Genomic DNA, 20371 nt, shown 5'->3' with positions numbered 1-20371 from the left:
AATCCTGTCCTTAAGGAATTTAATTTAATTTAAATTTTTGTAAACTGACAATAAAAGCAAGAAAACTTAGAGAAAAAATACACAGAGCTCTGCAGTGAACTGAAACACAGCAGTAAAAAATCTAGTCTCACTTGAAAAATCATCAGGAAACCAAGTTCCCTGAATTTTTCCTTTTCATATCTTTAATTCTTAGAATTAATTTATTGAATGGAAGGTGTGGTATTTGGTGGACTTCTCATTTTTTTATGTTGAATTTTTATTAACAGTTCCCATATCATTTGATTTTTCTTAGCAGAGAAATTTGTTCCTAGACGCTTAAAAAATGAGGCATTTCTTCAGTTTTAAAAATTCTTGAATTTGAAATTTTCTCCTAATTTTAAATGTAAAGGAACTGATTATTATAACAATACATTTGCTAGACCCTTAAACATAATTTAGCTGGATCGTATTGGTAATTTTTTAAGTATAATGTTTTTAATGCACTTCTGGAAGTTTGAAAGACAGTATTGTGATTTATATGGTGGGAATCTGTCTTCTTGCTTTGTGAAGGCACCCAGAGCTTCTAGAGGTAGTTAATTTTACCATTATTCTTAGAATGAAGATCTAGGTTAAATCCCAAATTCTGCTATTCACAAACTATCTGAGTCTGGAAAAGTCATTTAACCTTTCTGAGACAAAGATTTTCCTCTGGGGGAAAATGGAGTTACCATAATCCCTCCCCTGCCTCATCAACAGGCTAATTATGAAGATAAAAACAGATAACATATGGAAAAGGGCTTTGTTAATGGTAAAGAACTTTACTAATATAATTTCTGAATGAATGAAAATTGCATATTGAAGCACTTACTATGTGCCAAATATACTGTGTTAAGCCTTTATAATACTGAGAGGAAAGAGAGGGGAAGGAGGGAGAGAAGGAGACAGAGAGAGACAGAGTTAGTTCCAGCTCTCAAAGAGCCCATACTAATTTGAGCAGGCAACACACAAAAAAAGAAATTTTTTCTGCAGGTTGAATAAAATGGCCTAGAAGCCCTAAGCATTCATCTACATCTATATCTAAGACCCAGAGGGGATTTAGTTCACATTATAAGTCATATCATTAAAGAAGTTTGGGGGGCATAGAGGCAGGGCAATTTGTAATGTCTAGTGATTTTCTATCTCCCTGGAAGGAATAGAATGGATAATTCCCATTTTATATAAGTGATATGAAGAATCAAGAATCCTGATGGGTTCTGAGCAACCTTTGTCCAGAGGAGGAGCTGAAGAAATGAAGGAAGGAAAGGCATTTTTATGGGAACCCTACCCCCACCCAAGTAACCCTTTTATCCCCTGACCAGATAGGGTCTTAGGGTTGTTATTTTAACGTGCAATATTTTAAGCAACTTGGATATATGTTAATAGTAACAGAACAAAGTGGAATGCAGAGGGAATAGTAAAGACAAAGAGACTGTATAATGGAATGACATTGACTTGTTGAAAGCACAATCAGTCGCCTAAAATCTCAGTTTTGGAAGTTCATCTTGATTAAGCCATCTGGTCTAATCCATATTTCAACAAGAATGACTTTTATATGATAGCTGACAACAGCCATCATCCCACTGCTTGAAGATCTCTAGTGATGGGTTTGCATATCATTTTTCAAGTTCTTTCCTTATATGAAACCGAAATTGACTTTTCCCCTATCAGTGGTGCAAGTCATACCTTTTTGCATAATAAATACTTCAATCTAATACTTCAGGGAACCATGATTTCACCAGTATGGAATGTTTTTGATGGATACAGATCTCAAGACCTCTCAAACATACTTGTCATTCTACACCTCCATCCCTTAATTACTTATTGGTCACACTTTGGTACTAAGACTCTGATTTGACTAAGCTAGTTTAGGGTGCAGCTAGGTGGCTCAGTGGGTAGAGTATCAGGTCTGCAACAGGATGATTTCAGAAAGGCCTGGAGAGACTTACACAAACTGATGCTGAGTGAAATGAGCAGGACCAGGAAATCATTATATACTTCAACAACAATACTATATGATGACCAGTTCTGATGGACCAGGCCATCCTCAGCAACGAGATCAACCAAATCATTTCCAATGGAGCAGTAATGAACTGAACCAGCTATGCCCAGAAAAAGAACTCTGGGAGATGACTAAAAACCATTACATTGAATTCCCAATCCCTATATTTTTGCCCACCTGCATTTTTGATTTCCTTCACAAGCTAATTGTACAATATTTCAGAGTCTGATTCTTTTTGTACAGCAAAATAACGTTTTGGTCATGTATACTTATTGTGTATCTAATTTATATTTTTATATATTTAACATCTACTGGTCATCCTGCCATCTGGGGGAGGGGGTGGGGGGTAAGAGGTGAAAAATTGGAACAAGAGGTTTGGCAATTGTTAATGCTGTAAAGTTAGCCATGCATATATCCTGTAAATAAAAGGCTATTAAATAAAAAAAAAATAGAGTATCAGGTCTGGAATTAGGTAGACTCATCTTCTCAAGTTAAAATTTGGCCTTAGAACCTTATTAGCTGTGTGACTCTGAGTAAGTCCCTCAACCCTGTTTGCCACAGTTCCTAATGCATAAAATAAATGGAGAAGGAAATGGCAATTTGGGCTGTCCATCTATTATCATCATCTTCTTGCTACATAATCTGCCCATGTCTTTTTCTGATCATACATTTAATATCCCTTATGATACTTACTAATCAATGAAAATTTTCTACAGCATACCTGCACCCAGAACAGAACATAAAACAGAATATTTTATGTAGATAATAAATGTAGATTTACCTGTATTAATTTTCTGTTATAGAAACTTGGGTTGCTTGTACTTTTTCTCTCAAACTATCTTTTATTTAATTTCTTTGTACTTGTATCTTCTTTTATTAGCTCCATATATATTTATATATGTCCTTTTTTTTTTTTTTTGTCTTCCCCTAAGCTTTTTGTGAGGAGGGATCAGTTCACTGTGAGACAGGAGGTGTAGTGTAATGTTACAGTAAGTAAGCCAATATAACTGATTATCATAGCTGTTCAAGGTGTCTTTCAGAAAAAGACATTGTTATTTAGGATGGCAAAGCTGTGGCCCTGCTCAGATATCAAAGTCAAGAAGCTACTGATGATGTATCAGCACAGTCCCCCTATTCTCTCTAGTAGGTATCAAGACTGCTCCTGGACCATCTCATGTAACAAGTTGAATAGAAAGAATTTTCATGTTATAATCTTAGGAATTACAAGCCATAGAAAGAGAATAATCAATTGTAATACCCAGAAGCTCTCACACAGGAAGCTTTGATAGACAGATATGCCAGGATTGTTTGATAAGGATTTTTTACTGGAATTTAGATGTCCTTGTGGGTCACTAAGTAATCGTGGCCCAAACTTTTATCCTCCTATAGCAGGACACAACTGATGAATAAAAGCAAGGCGTGGAAACATCTCCCTTCTTGACTATATTCAAGGAAGCATTTGTAGCAGGTGAAGTTCTAGCACAAGATTTCATAAAGGCTGCTCTATAGGACAATATCATCAATCATTTGCACTTAACCTGCCCGGATGTCTGTGGAATTCCCTCTTCTGATCATTGAAGAGTTCCTAACCCTTTTGGACCCTGTGCTGCTCTGAAAAGTAGTCCTGCAATATAACATCATGGACCTGATGGTATCTAGATAATTTATGTCATAGAAGGCCAGGTTCCCAAACCTTTGGATCCTGAAACTGCCTAATAAAAAAGAATGGCGATGGCTGATGCTTGTATTGTGCCAACTTTAAGTACTTTGCTACTGAACTAAGCTAGTTGAGACCCCTCAAAGAAATTTCTATATGCCATTTTCATCTTTCAGGACAAATAAAATTTCTGCTCAATGGACTACAAGGCTCCCTGGTAAGCCTTGAACTGCCATTCTGCTATCAGAGACCTAATCCACCTGACTGAAGAGCCACCATAATATCCATCTCAGGAAAGTAAATTCTCAAATTAAGACTCCTGAAGGCAGTCTAGGATTCATTGACATAATTGACTGTGACAGAATTTAATCTTGAGAATATCTACTTTTTTGTGGCATGTAATTATGATAGAATACTGTTGTTCTATAAGAAATGACTATCAGAAAAACCTGGAAAGACTTACCTGAACTGATGCAAAATTAAATGAGCAGAACCAGAATATGTATATAATTTATATAATAATATAAATAACATATAATGTTTATAATAAGAGCAATAAATCATGATCAACTGTGAATGATTTAGCTTTTCTCAGCAATACAAAGATCCAAGACAATTCCAAAGGATTCATGATGAAAAATTCTATTTACCTCCAGAAAAAAAACTGATGGAATCTGAATGCAGATCAAAGGATACTATTTTTCCATTTCCTTTATTTTTCTGGGTTTTTAAGATTTGTTTTCTTTCACAGAATGACTAATATGGAAATGTTTTGCACATATACAACCTATATCAAATTGCTTGCCATCATCATCTGCTTAAGTGTTTTATATGTAATTGAGAAAAATGAAATGTTAGAGAGAGAAACAGAGAGACAGAGAGAGAGAGAGAGAGAGAGAGAGAGAAAGAGAGAGAGAGAAAGCATCTATTTTTATGACATCCTGCCCTCATCTTGTGACTGTACTAATTTTGAATGCAAGGGAGTCTGGAAGAAGTTGGTAAATGTAGGAAGGAGCCAGATTATAAAGAGCTTTAAATTACAAGCAAAGATCTTTGTATTTGTTCTTGGAGGTAATAGGGATTGACTGGAGCACATTAAGCAAGAGTGGGAAAGATGTGTGTGTGAGATATGACCTACATTTTAGTAAAATCATTTTGGCAGCTGAGTATTGGATACTTTTGGATTGGTGTTGGAAGAGATTTGAGACAAGACCACCAGTTAAGTAGGCTCTTGAAATGGTTCTGGTGAAAGATGACTAGGGTTGTAGCTGTGAGTGCATTAGTAAGAAGCATGGCTGAAGATAGGAAGAAAAGGATCTGGCAATGGATTAGTATGTGAGATGAATTAGAAAAAGGAGTCAAAGGTCATAGTGTGGTTGCTGGTGTGGGTGCCTGAAGATGAATGAATGGTGCCTTCAGAAGAGGGAGGTTTGGAAAGGGAGAATGTTTAAGGAGAACGTGTGTTCCGTTTGGGGTACGATGAGTTTGAGATTAGGGTTGGACATCTAGAAGTGAGAACCATCTGCATAAAAGTGATAAATGAATCCATGGGAGCTGATGAAATCATCAAATAAGATAGTATGGAAAAAAAAATAAGGGAGCCCAAGACAGAGCACTGGTGACATCCACAGTTAGAAAGCATGACATGGAGGGAGAACCAGTAAAAGGAGACTGAGAGGAAACAGTTAATCAGACAAGGAGAAAAGTAGGAAATAAGAATATAATGAAAATCTACAGGGGAAAGAAAAGCTAGGAGGTGATAAATAATGTCAAATTCTGCAGAAGAGAAGGATGAAGATTGAGAAAATACCATTTAATTTGGCAATAAAAAAAGTCACGGGCAAATTTGTAGAATATAGTTTCATCTGAATGGTAAAGTTGGAAGACAGATTACAGAGAGTTTAGAAGTGAGAAGAAAGATAGTAGAACCAGGATAGATGACTTTTATCAACTTTGAAAAAGCAGGGGGAGATTTAGGACAGCAATTTTGGATTAGGGTTGGATCAAATGAGGTTTTGTAAGGATGGGGAGATGTGGCTATATTTGTAGGCAGCAGACAAAGAAACAGTAGATGGGGAGAGGTTCAAGTTTTGGGGGGGGGAAGAGTGAAAGAATGGGGGAAACAAGAAAGGGCAGGAGAATGAAAAAGGTAGAAGTAGAATAGATTCAAAGGTACAGACACAGAGGCTGGCCTTGGCAAGGTATCGGACCATTTCTTCATTTGAAACCAGAGTGAAGAAGATAATGGAGAAAGACATCTCAGGGTTATGAGATGAGGAAGAAAAAATAAAAGTAAGTTCTTAAATGGTTTCAATTTTTTAATTATGACTTAACGGGTCTTGTAGCAGCCCTTTTTGTAGTGCCAAGGAACTGGAAACTGAGTGGATGCCCATCAGTTGGGGAATGGCTAAATAAGTTTATAAAAGTTATGGAATATTATTGTTCTATAAGAAACAATCAGCAGGATGATTACAGAAAGGCCTAGAGAGACTTACATGAACTGATGCTAAGTGAAGTGAGTAGAACCAAGGAAACATTGTACACAACAAGAAGATTATGTGATGATCAATTGTGATGGACATGGCTCTTTTCAACAATGAGATGATTCAGGCCAATAAAGAGAGCTATCTGCATCCAGAGTGAAGATTGTGGACACCGAATGTGGATCACAACATAGCATTTTCATTTTTTTTATTGTCATTTGCTTGCATTTTGTTTTCTTTTTCATTTCTTTTCCTTTTTGATCTGATTTTTCTTGTGCAAACGTGGTAATTGTGGAAATAAGTATAGAAGAACTGTACATGTTTAACATATTGGATTACTTGCCATTTAGGGGAGAAGATGGGGGGAGAGAGGAGAAGAAAATATGGAGCATAAGGTTTTGCAAAAGTGAATATTGAAAACTATGCATGTTTTGAAAGTAAAAAGCTTGAAAAACTGAAAAAAATGAATTAACTGTCAGGAACCAGCATTTATTAAGCACTTACTGTGTGCAGACACTATGCTAAATTTTGGAATAGAATACAAGCAAAAAGATATTCTTGCTCTCAAAGAATTTATGCCTTATGGAAGAAGACAACACATAAAAGGAAGCTGGGGAAAGGGAAAAAAACGAAAAGGTCTGTGGCTAAGAGTTGAGGGACAGAATGCTATAAGAGACTTGATGGGAGATGAAGTTTCAAACAGCTGCTGTAGAAGGTGGGATTGTGAGTCAATTAGAGAGGAATACAATGTTTGTCTGATACAGTGAGAGCCTGGATGAGATTATATAACATGAACTATACTACTCAGCAGAATTTAGTGATTTCCTCCAGCTACACAAACAGCTTCTCAATAAGAATGGTTGGCTCACTAGTCTGGTTAATTCTTTACTACTTCAGGTAGGTTGTTTTTTTCTACATTTAGGGGAAACAAAAGAGTTTAATATGTGTCTAGGCTAGCAACATAGTTAGCCATCAAATAGTTGAGCTCTGTGGGGCAGGAATGCTGACAATTGATATTCAGGTCAGTTAATCAGGAGCTTCCTTTAGCTATGTTAGCTGGATGTTTTTTTTTTTTTTTTTTTTTAATTCCTGCTGGCCCAGGAAGATTTTAAGAAGCTCCCTCCTGAATCCTAATGCATTGCCAAGCAATTAGACTGTCAGTTTGTTAGGAAACCCCCATAAAACAAAGCTATGGGATGTTTTAGGAAATTATAACCTACCTTAGACATAGTAAACCTTTTACAAAAGGTGGCAAATGAGGAACTGTGAGAACACTCCTCAGGTTTCAAAATTAATTCTTTTTGACAATTAAGTACTACATCTTTTTGTTGTTTTTCTTGGAAAAATGCCTATGAGTATGGATTGAAACTGAAAACAATCCATCATGTTTTTTAAGAGACAGGTCTCCTTCTGTTTAAACTTAAGGATGTGTGGACACTAGCTCCAGTTAGTTTGAGAGCCAATTGTTAAATTTTCAATGTTAGCAGTTATACCTCAGAAATACCTATTTATAGAAATAAATCAGGACTTGCTCTATTCTGTTGTCTGGTCTTAAGAAAGTGATAAAGAAAATGTTAATAATGCAGATTAAATTTAAGGATACACTTTCCTTTGGAGTTGCAGGTTGGTTCCCAGCACACACTTTCAAAATTCTGGTATTCTGGGTAGAAATACTAACTTTGGAATCAGAGAACTTGAGTTTACAATCCTAGCACTGACACCTGTTATCTTGGACAAGTCCTTTGATTTCCTTGGGCCTCAGTTTCCTTGTCTAAATAAGGGGATTGGTCTAGATGAGCCAGCTCTAGAGTCTTATGTATTATGAGGGCCTTATTCTATATTCTATTTTCTCTCTATGCTCCCTAACACAGTCAGTGTGATTGTCTTATGTTTTACTTGTTTTGTTTGTGCAATGGGGAATTCATACATTAAATATTATTGGGGGAGGGAAAAATAGTTATATAAACTCTATCTTCCTGAATCCCTAGCTTTCTTCAAAACTAAGATGAAGCACCACATTTTGAATGAGTCCTTTTCCTGGTCTGCTCCAGCAACTAATGCTTTACTTTTCTTTCAACAGGTTACTTTGCATGTTTTGTATGTGTTCTTAACACATGTATATATACCTGTAAATGTTTATGTTAACTCCCTTATTAGAATTTAAACTTCCTATGAGCTGGAACTGTTTCTTTTTGTCAGTGTCCAGCATCTAGCACAGTGCTTGGAACATAATAAATTCTTAAGTGGCATGTAATTATTATATTCCAATTTGTATTATATTTATCTACATACATCTCATAGTTCAAAGTAGGTTGCAAGATAGCTTATAATCAGAGAACAGTATTATTCTTGCTTCCCTCAGCATACAGCTTAATTCTTTGTAAATGATAGGTGCACCATAACTACTTGCTGAAAGAACAAATGAATGATTCTTTACATTATGCACAGACATGAGATCTTTTTCCAGACACGACATGTTAGTATGCATCCCTACTAAAAGTAAACAACTAATGTGTACATCTGCCAGAAAAATGTAGATTTGAACTTAAAACAAAGTGAATTATGGCTCTGTGCATGCCTTAACAAGTTTAGACATATGTTCCTCCTCCCTTGATGTTATTATTAAATTTCTTTTGTGCCCTCTTCCACTACAAATTCCCATTGGCAGTGAGCAGATGCAAATCAGCAGTCATGTGGATATCATGTGGAGTGTATAAGTTTAGTTCACTTTGAAATTTTATCCAATCACAGTCAACCTTTATAAGATGAAAAATAAACATTTAAAAAAAATCAGCTTCCCTTTTTCTTAGATGATTTATAATAAATTATTTCAAAAGCTCTCATAATTAAGGCAAACACACTTTTAGGGAAAAGTATTCTTTTGTACGTGATCTTTATATGCATGTAGTCATCAGTGTAGAGACTAATAGTTATTATTACGTTAAGACTTTAGTTTCTAAATTTAACAGTAAAGTGTATCAAGTTAAAAACCTAAAAAAATGTACATTTTAATCAAGATCTGAACATCTCCTTTTCCCTTCTGCCATAAACTTATGACATCACTGAATTTTTTTCCACAGATCATAGACTTGTAAAGCTGGAAAGAATCTTAGATCTAATCTAAATCAAACTTCCTCATTTTAATGCTACAAAAATTGAGGCCCACAGAGGCTAAATGACTTGCTCAAAGTTACATGGTCAGCTAGAAGTTACCCTGGAACTGGAACCTCAAATGGACTTTCTGCTAGACCACTGTGGCTCACTGGTGACACTTTATTTATCTGGTATCCAATACTCATTCAACAAATATTTAAGTCATTGCTCTGTGCCTTATTTCAGGTAATGTATAAGAACGAAAAAAAGAAAACAATGTCCACCCTCAAAAGGGGATTAAGTTCTATTGGGGGAAATACAAAATATACACAAAGGAAATACAAAGTAATTTCTGGAAGAACAAGAGCCTAGTAAAAAGAACATTCTAGCGAAACTCTTCAAATATTTCTCTCTAAACAATTTTAAAATAACACTTTCAAATCAAATTCTAAAGTGGCATAATCTACAAAAGGTCAGGGTGAGACATTTTTTCAATCCAGGACAATTTAAGTCAGAAGCTTAGGTTTGTGGCTCCGGGATAGGGAGCATGTCTAGGTAGCATGGCTGTGACGTACTGCAAACCCTGGAAATAGTGATGGTATTCGCAACTGCTGCTTTCAGCTGGAGCTTCCACCACCAGAGTGGTTAAGGGGACTTAACACCCCATTAGAGGGATTGCAAGGCTGGATGCCATTTGACAATTCCATTCCTCATTACCCTGTTCTAGGTAGCAATTCTAGAATGGAGAAAAGTGCTTGCAAGAGAAAGAGAGACCTAAGGAAGGACAGAGTGAAAAAAAAGTAAGAGAAAGAAAAACAGAAAAAAATATAACGGAGGGAAATAGTTAACAGTCATAATTATGTATGAAAATAGCCTATGAATACACCTATAAAATGGAAGCAGATAGCAGAATGGATTAGAAACCACAATCTAACCATATGTTATTTATAAGAAACACAAGTGAAATAGAAAAACACAGAGTTAATATAAAGGGCTAGAACAAAATCTATTGTTTTATCTGAAGTAAAAAAGGAGGTAACCATCATGATCTCATACAAAGCAAAAACAAAACTAGATCTAATTAAGAGAATCAAGGAAACTATATCTTGCTAAAATAATGAAATTAAGACAATGAAACAACGTCAATACTAAAAACAAATGTGCCAAATAGAGTCTGTTGCTGTTTTTTCAGTTGTTTTGGTTATTTCCAACTTTTCATGATCATATTTGGGTTTTCTTGGCAAAGATACTAAAGTGATTTGCTGTTTTCTTCTTTAAGCTCATTTTACAGATAAGAAACTGAGGAAAAGAGAATTAAGTGACTTGTCAGAGTCACACAGTTAGTTAGGAAGTATTTAAAACCAAATTTGAATATAGGTTTCTAATCCCAAAGCCAATCAAAAGACTAATGGGTTATTTTATAGAATTACATGTGATCACAAATATGTATGAATTAATCAGTATGAGTCAGGAAAACTCCAGGCTCAGCATTCTTATCTACTGAGTTACTTACCTGTCAAAACATCATAGCTTCCAAATTCTTCAATGAAAAGTTAAATAAATTACTGGAGGAAATAGTAAAACTATACTAATGGGGAACCTCAATTTACTGCTCAGAACTAAATAAATATAATTATTAAATGAATAAGAAAGATTAAAAATGAATATAGGGGCAGCAAGGTGGTGCAGTGGATAGAATACCAACCCTGAAGTCAGGAGGACCTGAGTTTAAATCTAGCCTCAGACACTTAACACTTCTTAGCTGTGTGATCCTGAGCAAGTCACTTAATCCCAATTGCCTCAGCAAAAGAAAAAAAAAATAAAAATACTATTTTAGAAAATTTAAACATGATAGATCTCAGAGAAAACTGAATGGGAATAGAAAGAGTATACCTTTTCTTCAAATATATAATGACATCTTCACAAAAACCGATTGCATATTAGGGCATAAAAACCTCACAACCAAGTGCAGAAAAGCAGAAATTTTAACGTACTTTTAAAGATCATAATACAATTAAATTACACTAAATTTAAGTCCATGGAAGAATGGATTAAAAATTGAAAATTAAATAATATAAATCTTAAAGAATGAGTGAATGAAAGAAGTAATCATTAGTACAATTGTTTCCTTAATGATAACAATGAGAAAATAGCAAAATCTGTGGAATTCAGTCAAAATAAAACTTAGGGGAATATTTATCTTTAAATATTTACATTAATAAAAGAAAGAACAATTCAATAAACTGTGAAGGTAAAAGAAAGACATAAAAACTAAGACAAACAAAATAAAAATGCAATCTCCAAAACACCAAAATAGGAATCCTAAAATTCAAAGAAAAGATTAATGATAGTGAAAGTTTTAAAAAATGAATTTATAAATAAAAGTAGGGATTTGTTTATGAAAAAGAAAAAGATAAATAACTGACTTAATTTAAAAAAAGAAAGAAGAAAACCAAATTACCATCAAAATGAAAAGAGTGACAAAACCAAATTACCATCAAAATGAAAAGAGTGACTGTGTACCACCAAAGGAAAAAAAAAAACAACAAAGCTATTATTGGGAGCTATTTTGTACAATTATATGCCAATAAAGTGACAATCTAAATGAAATGAATGAATATTTAGAAAAATATAAATTGCCCAGATTAACAGAAGAGGAATTAGGACATTCATATAATCCTAACTGAGAAAAAAAAATTCAACAAGTCATCAATGAACTCCCTAAGAAAAAATCCCTGAACTAGCAAATTCTACCAAACATTTAAGGAACAACTAGTTTCAATACTATATAATCTGAGGGATAAAAAAGTAAAAAAGCTCTCTCAAATTCTTTTTGTGACACAAATATAATTGTGATAAATAAACCAGGGAGAGTAAAAACAGAGAAATAAAACTTATCAATGTTGATGCCAAAAATTTAAATAAAATATTATCAAAAAGATTACAGCAATATATCACAAAGATAATATACTATGATGAGGTGGAACTTATACTAGGGATGCAGGACTGGTTTAATATTAGGAAAACTAAAAGCATGATTGATCATATCAATAACAAAAACAAAAATAAAAACAACACACTAAAACCATGATTAAATCAAAACATATACAGAAAACTATTTTGATAAATTTCAACATCTATTCCTATTTAAAAAAAAATTGGAAAGTACAGGAACAAATGGAACTATTCTTAAATTGATTAGGAGTATCTATCTAAAACCAAAAGCAAGCATTATTTGTAATAGGAATAAACTTAAAGACTTCCCAATAATAATGGGATAAAACAGAGATGTCCAATATTAACAGTATTATTCAATATTGTATTAGAAATGCTAACCTTAAAAATAAGATGAGAAAAAGAAATTTGAAAAAAAAAGGAAATGAGGAAACAAAACTATCAGCCTTTGCAAATAATATGATGGCCAATTTAGAGAATCTCAGAGAATGAATTAAAAAGTTGAAGCAATTAACAACTTTAGCAAAGTTGCAAGATATAAAATAAACCCAAATAAATAACCAGCATTTCTACATATTACCAATAAAACCTACCAGGAAGAGACAGAAAGAGAAATTCCATTTAAAATAATTATACACATATTTGGAAGTTTACTGCTTAGATGTACCTAGAACCATATGAACACAGTTACAAACATTTTCTACACAAATATTGAGCTAACCAACCGGAGAAATATTAATTACTCATGGATATAATTAGTCAACATAATAATGACAATTCTGGCTAAATTAACTTATTCATACAATGTAATACTAATCAAAAGAAAATAATAAAACAGAATAGAACAGAAAGTCAGAAAGATCAAGAAAATAAATGGGAAAAACAAATGAAAGTGGTTGGCCTAGCAGTTCTAGATTCCAAACAATACTATAAAGTGGTAATCATTGAAACAATATAGTTCTGAATAAGGAATAGAGTACTGTATCAATGGTACAGATTAGGTACGTATTAAATAAAAGTAAATGACCATAGTAATCTGATTATTTGACAAACCAAAAGATCCAAATTTTGGTAACAAGAAGTCACTTTCACAAAACTTAGTGGGAAAATTGAAAAGCAACCTGCTAGAAAATAGGCCTATACCAATAGCTCATAAAATTATAGTAAGATAAAGTCAAAATGGGTACATGGTTTAGACATAGAGGGTAATATCATAAGCAAATTAGGGGGACATGGAAAAAATTACCTGTCAGCTATGAAAAATTTATGAACACAAAATAAAGAGAGAGGACTACAGAGGATAAAATGGTTAATTTTTATTAGTTTTTGAACAAAGTAATTCAATACAGGTAAAATTATAAAGAAAGTAGGAGGCTGGGGGGAAAATTGTAGCAAATTTCTCTGATAAAGATCTCATTTCACAAATATTTAGGGAATTGAGCCAAAATTATAAAAATATGAGCTACTTCCTGTTTGACAAATGGTCAATGGATATTAATAAGTTTTCAGAAAAAGAAATCAAAGCAATCAATAATCATATGAAAAAATGCTCCACATCACTAATAATTATACCTATAAGATTGGCCAATATGACAGAAAAGGAAAAGACAAATGCTGAAGAGAATATGGGAAAAACTGGGACACTATTGCACATTGCACTGGTGAAATAGTAAATTGGTTTAACCATTCTGGAGTATGATTTGGAAATATACACAAAGGGCTATAAAACTGTGTGTACTCTTTGACCAAGCAACAGGACTAGTAGGTCTATATCCCAAAGATATCAAAGAAAAAGTACAGGATTCATATGTACAAAAATATTTAGAGCAGCTCTTTTTGTGGTAGCAAAGAACTGTTAATTGAAGAGATGCCCATCAATTGAGGGAGGGCTGAACAACTTTTGGCATATGACTATGATAGACTATCACTATGTTGTAAAAAATGACAAAGGAGATGGTTTCTGAACACCCTGGAAGACTTACATGAACTGGTATGAAGTGAAGTCAACCAAACTAGGAGAACATAGTACACAGTAACTGGAATATTGTAAAAATAAAAAAACTGAAACTTAGATTAACTGATTATTACAATGATTCATGACAATTCCAAATAACACATGATGAAAAATGCTATCCATCTTCAGAGAACTGATGACCTCAGAGCAGACTTAAGTATATTTTCACTTTATTTTTCTTGCTTTTTGTTTGGGGCAACCTGGTTAATATGGAAATGCACTTTGCATGACTTCATATGTATAATGGGTACCATATTGCTTGAATGGTTGGAGGGGAGGGAGGCAGGGAATTTCAAACTCAAAATTTTTAGAAATGTTAATAAATACTTTTAAAGATAAAAAAATAAAACTGAATAGGGAAAAACATTTTAAAACCCTAAGTAATTTCTAGAAGGGAAGAATATTAGCAATTAATGGAAGCAGGACAAATTTTCCATAGAAAGTGGAACCTGAGCTAAGCCTTAAAGAAACCCAAATATTCCATGAAGTGGAGGCGAGGCTGGAAAACAGTCTAGTGATGAGAGACAGTCTCTGCCAAAGCACAGAGATGAAAGATGGAATTCTCCATCTATTCAATATTTATTTTTCATGTACTGAGACACACATACATACACCCCATATTCTTTATTAATAAGAATGGAAGTTTGAAGGGCAGGATATATAGCATAGCAGTAAACACTTAATAATTGACTGATTTTTTAAAATTAGGAACAGAAAATAGGCCAGTATTGCTGACTTTTCGAGCTCATGAAGAATAATGTATAATAAGCCTGGAAAGATAGGTTGAACTCATATTTTGAGGACCTTTAAAAGCTAAAAGGGAATTTGTATCTTACTCTGTAAGCAAGATATGGAGTCACTACTTGTGAGTAGGAAGTCACTTGGTCAGATCTATGTTTTACAGAAGCTGCATGGAAACATTGGAGATGGGAATGACTGGTTGCAGAGAGACCAATTAGGAGGCTATTCCAACTGCACAAGTGTCAAGTGACAAGGACTTCAACAAATGAGAAGTTCAAATGGAAACATGGAAATATAAGGAAGAGATCTTCTAGAAGTAGAATACATGAGATGTGGTACCTAAATAGGAGATCATAAGAAGTCAAGAATAACTTGGAAGTTGGGAGGCTAAGAAAATAGATTTCTGATGTCCTCATTAGGAAGAAATAGGGGAAAATAATGTTTAAATATATTGAGTTAAAAGTGCTAATTGAGCATCCAAATAAACAAACAAAAAAAGCATTTGGTAATCCTACACGGGAGTTTAGGGGAGAAACTGGGAGCTGTCTGGATAGGTAGTAAGATTACAGAATGTACAGTATTTATAAAAAAAAAAAAAAAAAAAAAGGTCCAAAACAAAACCCTGGCCATGCATAATATGGGGGGAGGGGAAGAAACATGGATGATGCATCATTAAAGAGACTGAGAAGGGTCCAGACAGGTAAGAAGAGAGCCACAAAAACTTCCTCACAAATACTTGAGAAAGGAAGAATTATCTAAAAGAGACTCGTCAAGGTCTAATGCTGAAGAGCCCATCAGATTTAGCAAGTAAGACTTCATTAGGAGGAAAAAGAGACATCATTGGTATCCTTGGGGAGAGCAGATTTTGTGAATGATGAGTTCAGAAGCCAAAATGCAAAGGGTTGATAAATGATGCGAGAAATTAGAAGCAATAAGAATAGACTACATTTTCTATAATTTTAACTATGAAAGGGAAGAGATGCAGATGGATAAATGACCGTTTCCTGGCCATACAAACTGCAATGTGGCCATTATTTTTATCCGTTGACATCTTCCCTATCAGCACCTTGGATTCCACTCCAATGATATTGGGCTTTCATAAGTGGGGCACTGCCTTCTCTTGTCGGACCCAGGTCTAGGCTAGAACAAGGGAGGAGAATGTAGAAGACAATACATACAGAGAGATGGGGAGAAGAGTACATTAATGAAAGATAGCCTCAGTTATTTCCCCCATGATACAATTCTTTGCTATCAAATTTGTAGTGCACCCATTCAGAACATTTATATGATTTCCTCTAGCTGCTGGTTAGAAAAGAGAAAACTGATGGAAGGGGCAATTTGGGGTTGGGACTTTTAAAAAGAAATAGGTGGTAATACTAAAGAAAAAGTAAAGGATTCAAGTTCAGAGGTCAACATAAAAAAGTTGAATTGGTTAACTAAGGGGTAGAAATGTTGAAGGACTAAAAGTGGGACCAAGTGCAGGGTGGTCAAAGAAATATGAATTACGGGTAGTAGAGCTAGAGCACTTGTGAGTAACGATGACATCAGGAGTATGGCCATTTCTGGTATGAGTGAGATGAATGAAAAGTGCAGAGTATGGGAGGTGAGAATGCCCATTAACTGGAAAGCACGTGTATGTGAGGTGACATCATCCTGAACATGGAATACCCTAGAGTATAAGGATAGGGTTTGGGGCAGAATTAAGACTATGAGCCAGGAGGAAAGGAGAAAGAACTTTTACTAAGTAGTAAAGGGTGGCCACCAGACCTGGACTGGATGTTATCTGTATGGAGTGAGTGCCAAAGGAGAGGTCACTCCCATTAGGGAGAGGATCAGAAACAGCAAAAGGCAGAATGTAGACCTATTTCTCCCTTTGTCTAAAGAGGCCAGGGGGAATGACAAAATGCATCCAAGAGCAGAGGGCGGCCAATCTTTGTGTCTTCGAGGGAGGTCCGTTTTCTTTCAATGCAGGGAACTAAAAGGTACTTGATAGGAACCAGTCCAATATGAAGGGCAATTTGCTAAGAACAGAACAAGTTTCAGGAAGCACAATGGAAGGGAAAGGGGCAGAATGGATAGACTGAGGGAGCAGAGAGCAGTAATAGAAAGGGACAAATAGTGTAGGGTCAGAAACCTATGTATTACCTTTTGTAGTAGTAAAGGCACTGTTTGTTTGTCATTCCCCAAGAATGAAGTAGAAAACTTTGGGGTAGGAAAGAAGTTCCTTTCTGGGCATTTCTCTCTTCTGGTCTAGAGACAGCAATCTGGCGGGGTGGCTAAGCAGATGGTGAATACCTCACCCTGCCCTCCAAACAATAACAAGCCATCAGGAAGTGCCAGGAGCACAGAGAGTTTGAGTGACTTGCTTAAGGTTTCATAACATGTGGGAAGTAGAACATGAATCCAGGTCATCCAGAGTCAGAGACAAAACTGTCCATTTACTGTAACATTCAGCCTTTCGCACACCTTGGAGTGGATGCTTAATAAATTCCTATTGATTAATATATTCTACCTAAGTGAATTTTCCAGAAAATGGAACCTCCATTAAATGATAAAACTGAAAAAAATAACTTGCCCTGGGTCACAGTCAATTAGCATTTATCTGAGGCTTGAACTCAGGTCTCAGAATTCTATGACCAGTTCTCTTTCCATTGGACACCTGGATTACTTCAACAAAGGATATCAAGCATGCTGAAATTTAACCATTTCTTGATAAATACCTATTATGAACAATCATTCTTGTATTGTGTAGGTATGGTTTGGTATCTGTCAATCCTGTAGTTCTCCTGTCTCTCCCATTTCCTTCTACTTATCTCTTTCCAATTTGCTACTGGCCTTAAAAAATCAGATAATTAAACTCCTTGAAAATATTAGTTGAGTAAAATAGAGTCTTATGACTATAAAATGGGAGCTCACAGATTTCCCATCACTTTCAAAGGGGACAGCTATGGTTGGATGGACAAGTAGGTTCTTGCTCCATGAAAGAATTCACCCCTCCTATTTGTAACCTGAAGTTTCCTCATCTCTTTGGAACAGATAGTGCTACCAAATCAGGCACTACAACCTTGAAAAAATGTAGATGAAGAATAGGAAAGGGGGAGATAATCAGAAAAGTCAGGGATATAGGTAAAAAAGCATGAAATGTTTGTTTTTATTTTATGAATCACTTTAGTCATTCATTCTTTGCTATTAAAAGCAATATGTGCTATTAAGATAGCTCTTTAGGGTGAAAGGATTAATTAAAAGTGCAATTATCTGATAAGACTAGCATATGGTCTAACCTGTCTCTAGGCAAATCCTTCTATTTAAATTACAAAATTCTCTCAAGTATAAGAAAAATTAACTCTATGGCTTCTGGTTCAACAGTATATTTTCTGTGTAATTCTATGATACTATTAAATAAGGGACCATAACATTCTTTTAACTTTAGTAATAGGAATTCAGAGCATAAGAAAAACACTTGCTTCTTGGGGAAGGAACTAACTTGTCCATTCTCAATAGATCTGTTCATAAGATGTCTGTTCTTTAAAATTTCCTATCTGATTCTTAATATTTTCCTTTTTTAAGATCAAAAACTGAATTTTAGGGTTAATTTAAATAATTCTGCTGTCTTTGAAAACTCTTACAATGAGTAATTAGATAAGAAAATGTTAAAAATAAACTACTTTTACACAATAATGATCTAAGTATAAAATCTTTACTCAAATTCTTAAAAAAAAAAACCACCTTAAAAACTAAACAATAGTATAATTAGTACATTTGGGCAGAAAAATTAGCAGATATGCACAAAATTAACATTACATAATATTAGATTCATTATATACCAGAACTGTATTACAGTAATTATTTTACAAATGTTAAAAATGATTTGTAATATATTAAATGTTTATCTGTTAGACATCAATGTCTCTTTATTAAGAAAGTGAGGACTATTTAATGTAGGTCAGTGCTATTTTGCCCATTTTTAATATCTAAAGGATCACATTTCATAAGATGATAGGGAGAATATATATTAGAATCTCAACTAGTTAAGTCTTATCAAACTAAGTGAAGAGGTATTGTGCAGATCCAAAGTTAAAATATTAGTTTGAGGTCCCCTAGTATTCCTGTTATTGGAAACCAAACTTGTATAGCCAAATTCATGAATAATACTGATGGAAGAATAAATCATTTATCAATACATGTACAATACTTTCATTCCTTGTTATAACATTTTCCCTCATTCTTCATCCAGACTTGTTTCTTTTTTTTTTTTTTTTTAATCTAAAAAATCATGAGTACGCTCATTGTATATACAGGACATTCCTGCTACAGCTGATGGTCAATTACAACATTCACAGGGACACTATCTGAAAAAGATACCTCTTGTCCACATCAACTTGCCAAAGCAGAACTACTGTCTTAAAGAGCCCATACTATAACTCAGAGATTCAAGGCAACATTATACTGACGATATTCCCTTAATGTCTATTTGAATGTAGATTCAGATCTCTAATAGCATATTAAAATTTCAAAACTACATTAAACAATTTTGAAACAATTTTGAGCTGACAATTCTTTTCATTGAATGAGTCGAGAAATATACATGCCTGTAGGTATAGAAACATACATACGTTCCTTTTTCTGCGTCCTATAAATGAACTGCATTTAAATCTTCATCTATTGTTTACATTTCGGACGTTCAATATATTTTATTTGGCTATTTTACTTAAACTAATAATGCATCAAAAATTACATTATACAAATAAAATTTACTAATATAAACTAATAAATAAAACACTAAGTTAAAATGGAAACATTACTGTGCCTGCCAAAATTAAATGCACACCTCTCTTACTGGGGAGATATTTGTGTTGGCAGGTCTTTATTGGTGTAATGATAGTAATTTTGCTGGAGGGATTGTCCTTAGAACTGATCTGGAGTAGTTCTAATGTAAAGGCTCAGTATAAAATCTCACACCTGGTTAAAGAGTACATCAGTAAGGAAAAATTAAGGGATGGTGCTACATACAAGTCTCTGGGGTTGTGGCAGCAATGAGTTGTTTACATAGTGAAATATCTTCTGACTTCACCTCTGAATGTGCCAGGGATTTACAATCATCATGGTTGCAGAAGTCTTCAGAAGCTGTGTTAAGACAAGCCATAGCAATCAAATTTGCATGAGGAAACGAATGGAGAGAGTCTTCAGGTCAAGTAATTAGGGCTATTTCCTGCATTAAATCTAATAAAAGCAAAACTCTTGTGTTAAGGAGAAATGGAAACAATAAGAATCCAGTAGTTTTAAATTGTCATAAACTTTCTTTGTACTAATCTCTTTCAGAAACTTATGAAATAAGTTCTAATCATCAATAGGTAACATCACCAATTTCTGGAATTCCAGCATTATCAATCAATATTTCTTAAATCAAAGAC

At 34.3% G+C, this 20371-nt stretch overlaps 1 protein-coding gene across 7 annotated transcripts in view; it reads right to left on the bottom strand.

The window, feature by feature from the left end:
- The window catches only part of LCA5 (lebercilin LCA5), a 77436-nt gene that overhangs the window by 3303 nt on the left and 53762 nt on the right, over positions 1-20371 (bottom strand). For 6 of the 7 annotated variants that reach the window (XR_004233657.1, XR_004233656.1, XR_004233661.1 and 3 more), the window contains one exon: positions 19971-20084. The gene's annotated coding sequence lies outside the window, so the exon portion shown is untranslated. Of the gene's footprint in view, positions 1-19203; positions 20085-20371 lie in introns of those variants that run through there. The other variant, XM_031964597.1, reaches the window with a different exon arrangement.

This window comes from Sarcophilus harrisii, chromosome 4 (genome assembly GCF_902635505.1).
Source record: "Sarcophilus harrisii chromosome 4, mSarHar1.11, whole genome shotgun sequence".
Classification (NCBI taxonomy): Eukaryota; Metazoa; Chordata; class Mammalia; order Dasyuromorphia; family Dasyuridae; genus Sarcophilus; species Sarcophilus harrisii.
The sequence above is the reverse complement of the archived record's forward strand: the minus strand, read 5'-3'. Positions and strand labels throughout refer to the sequence as shown.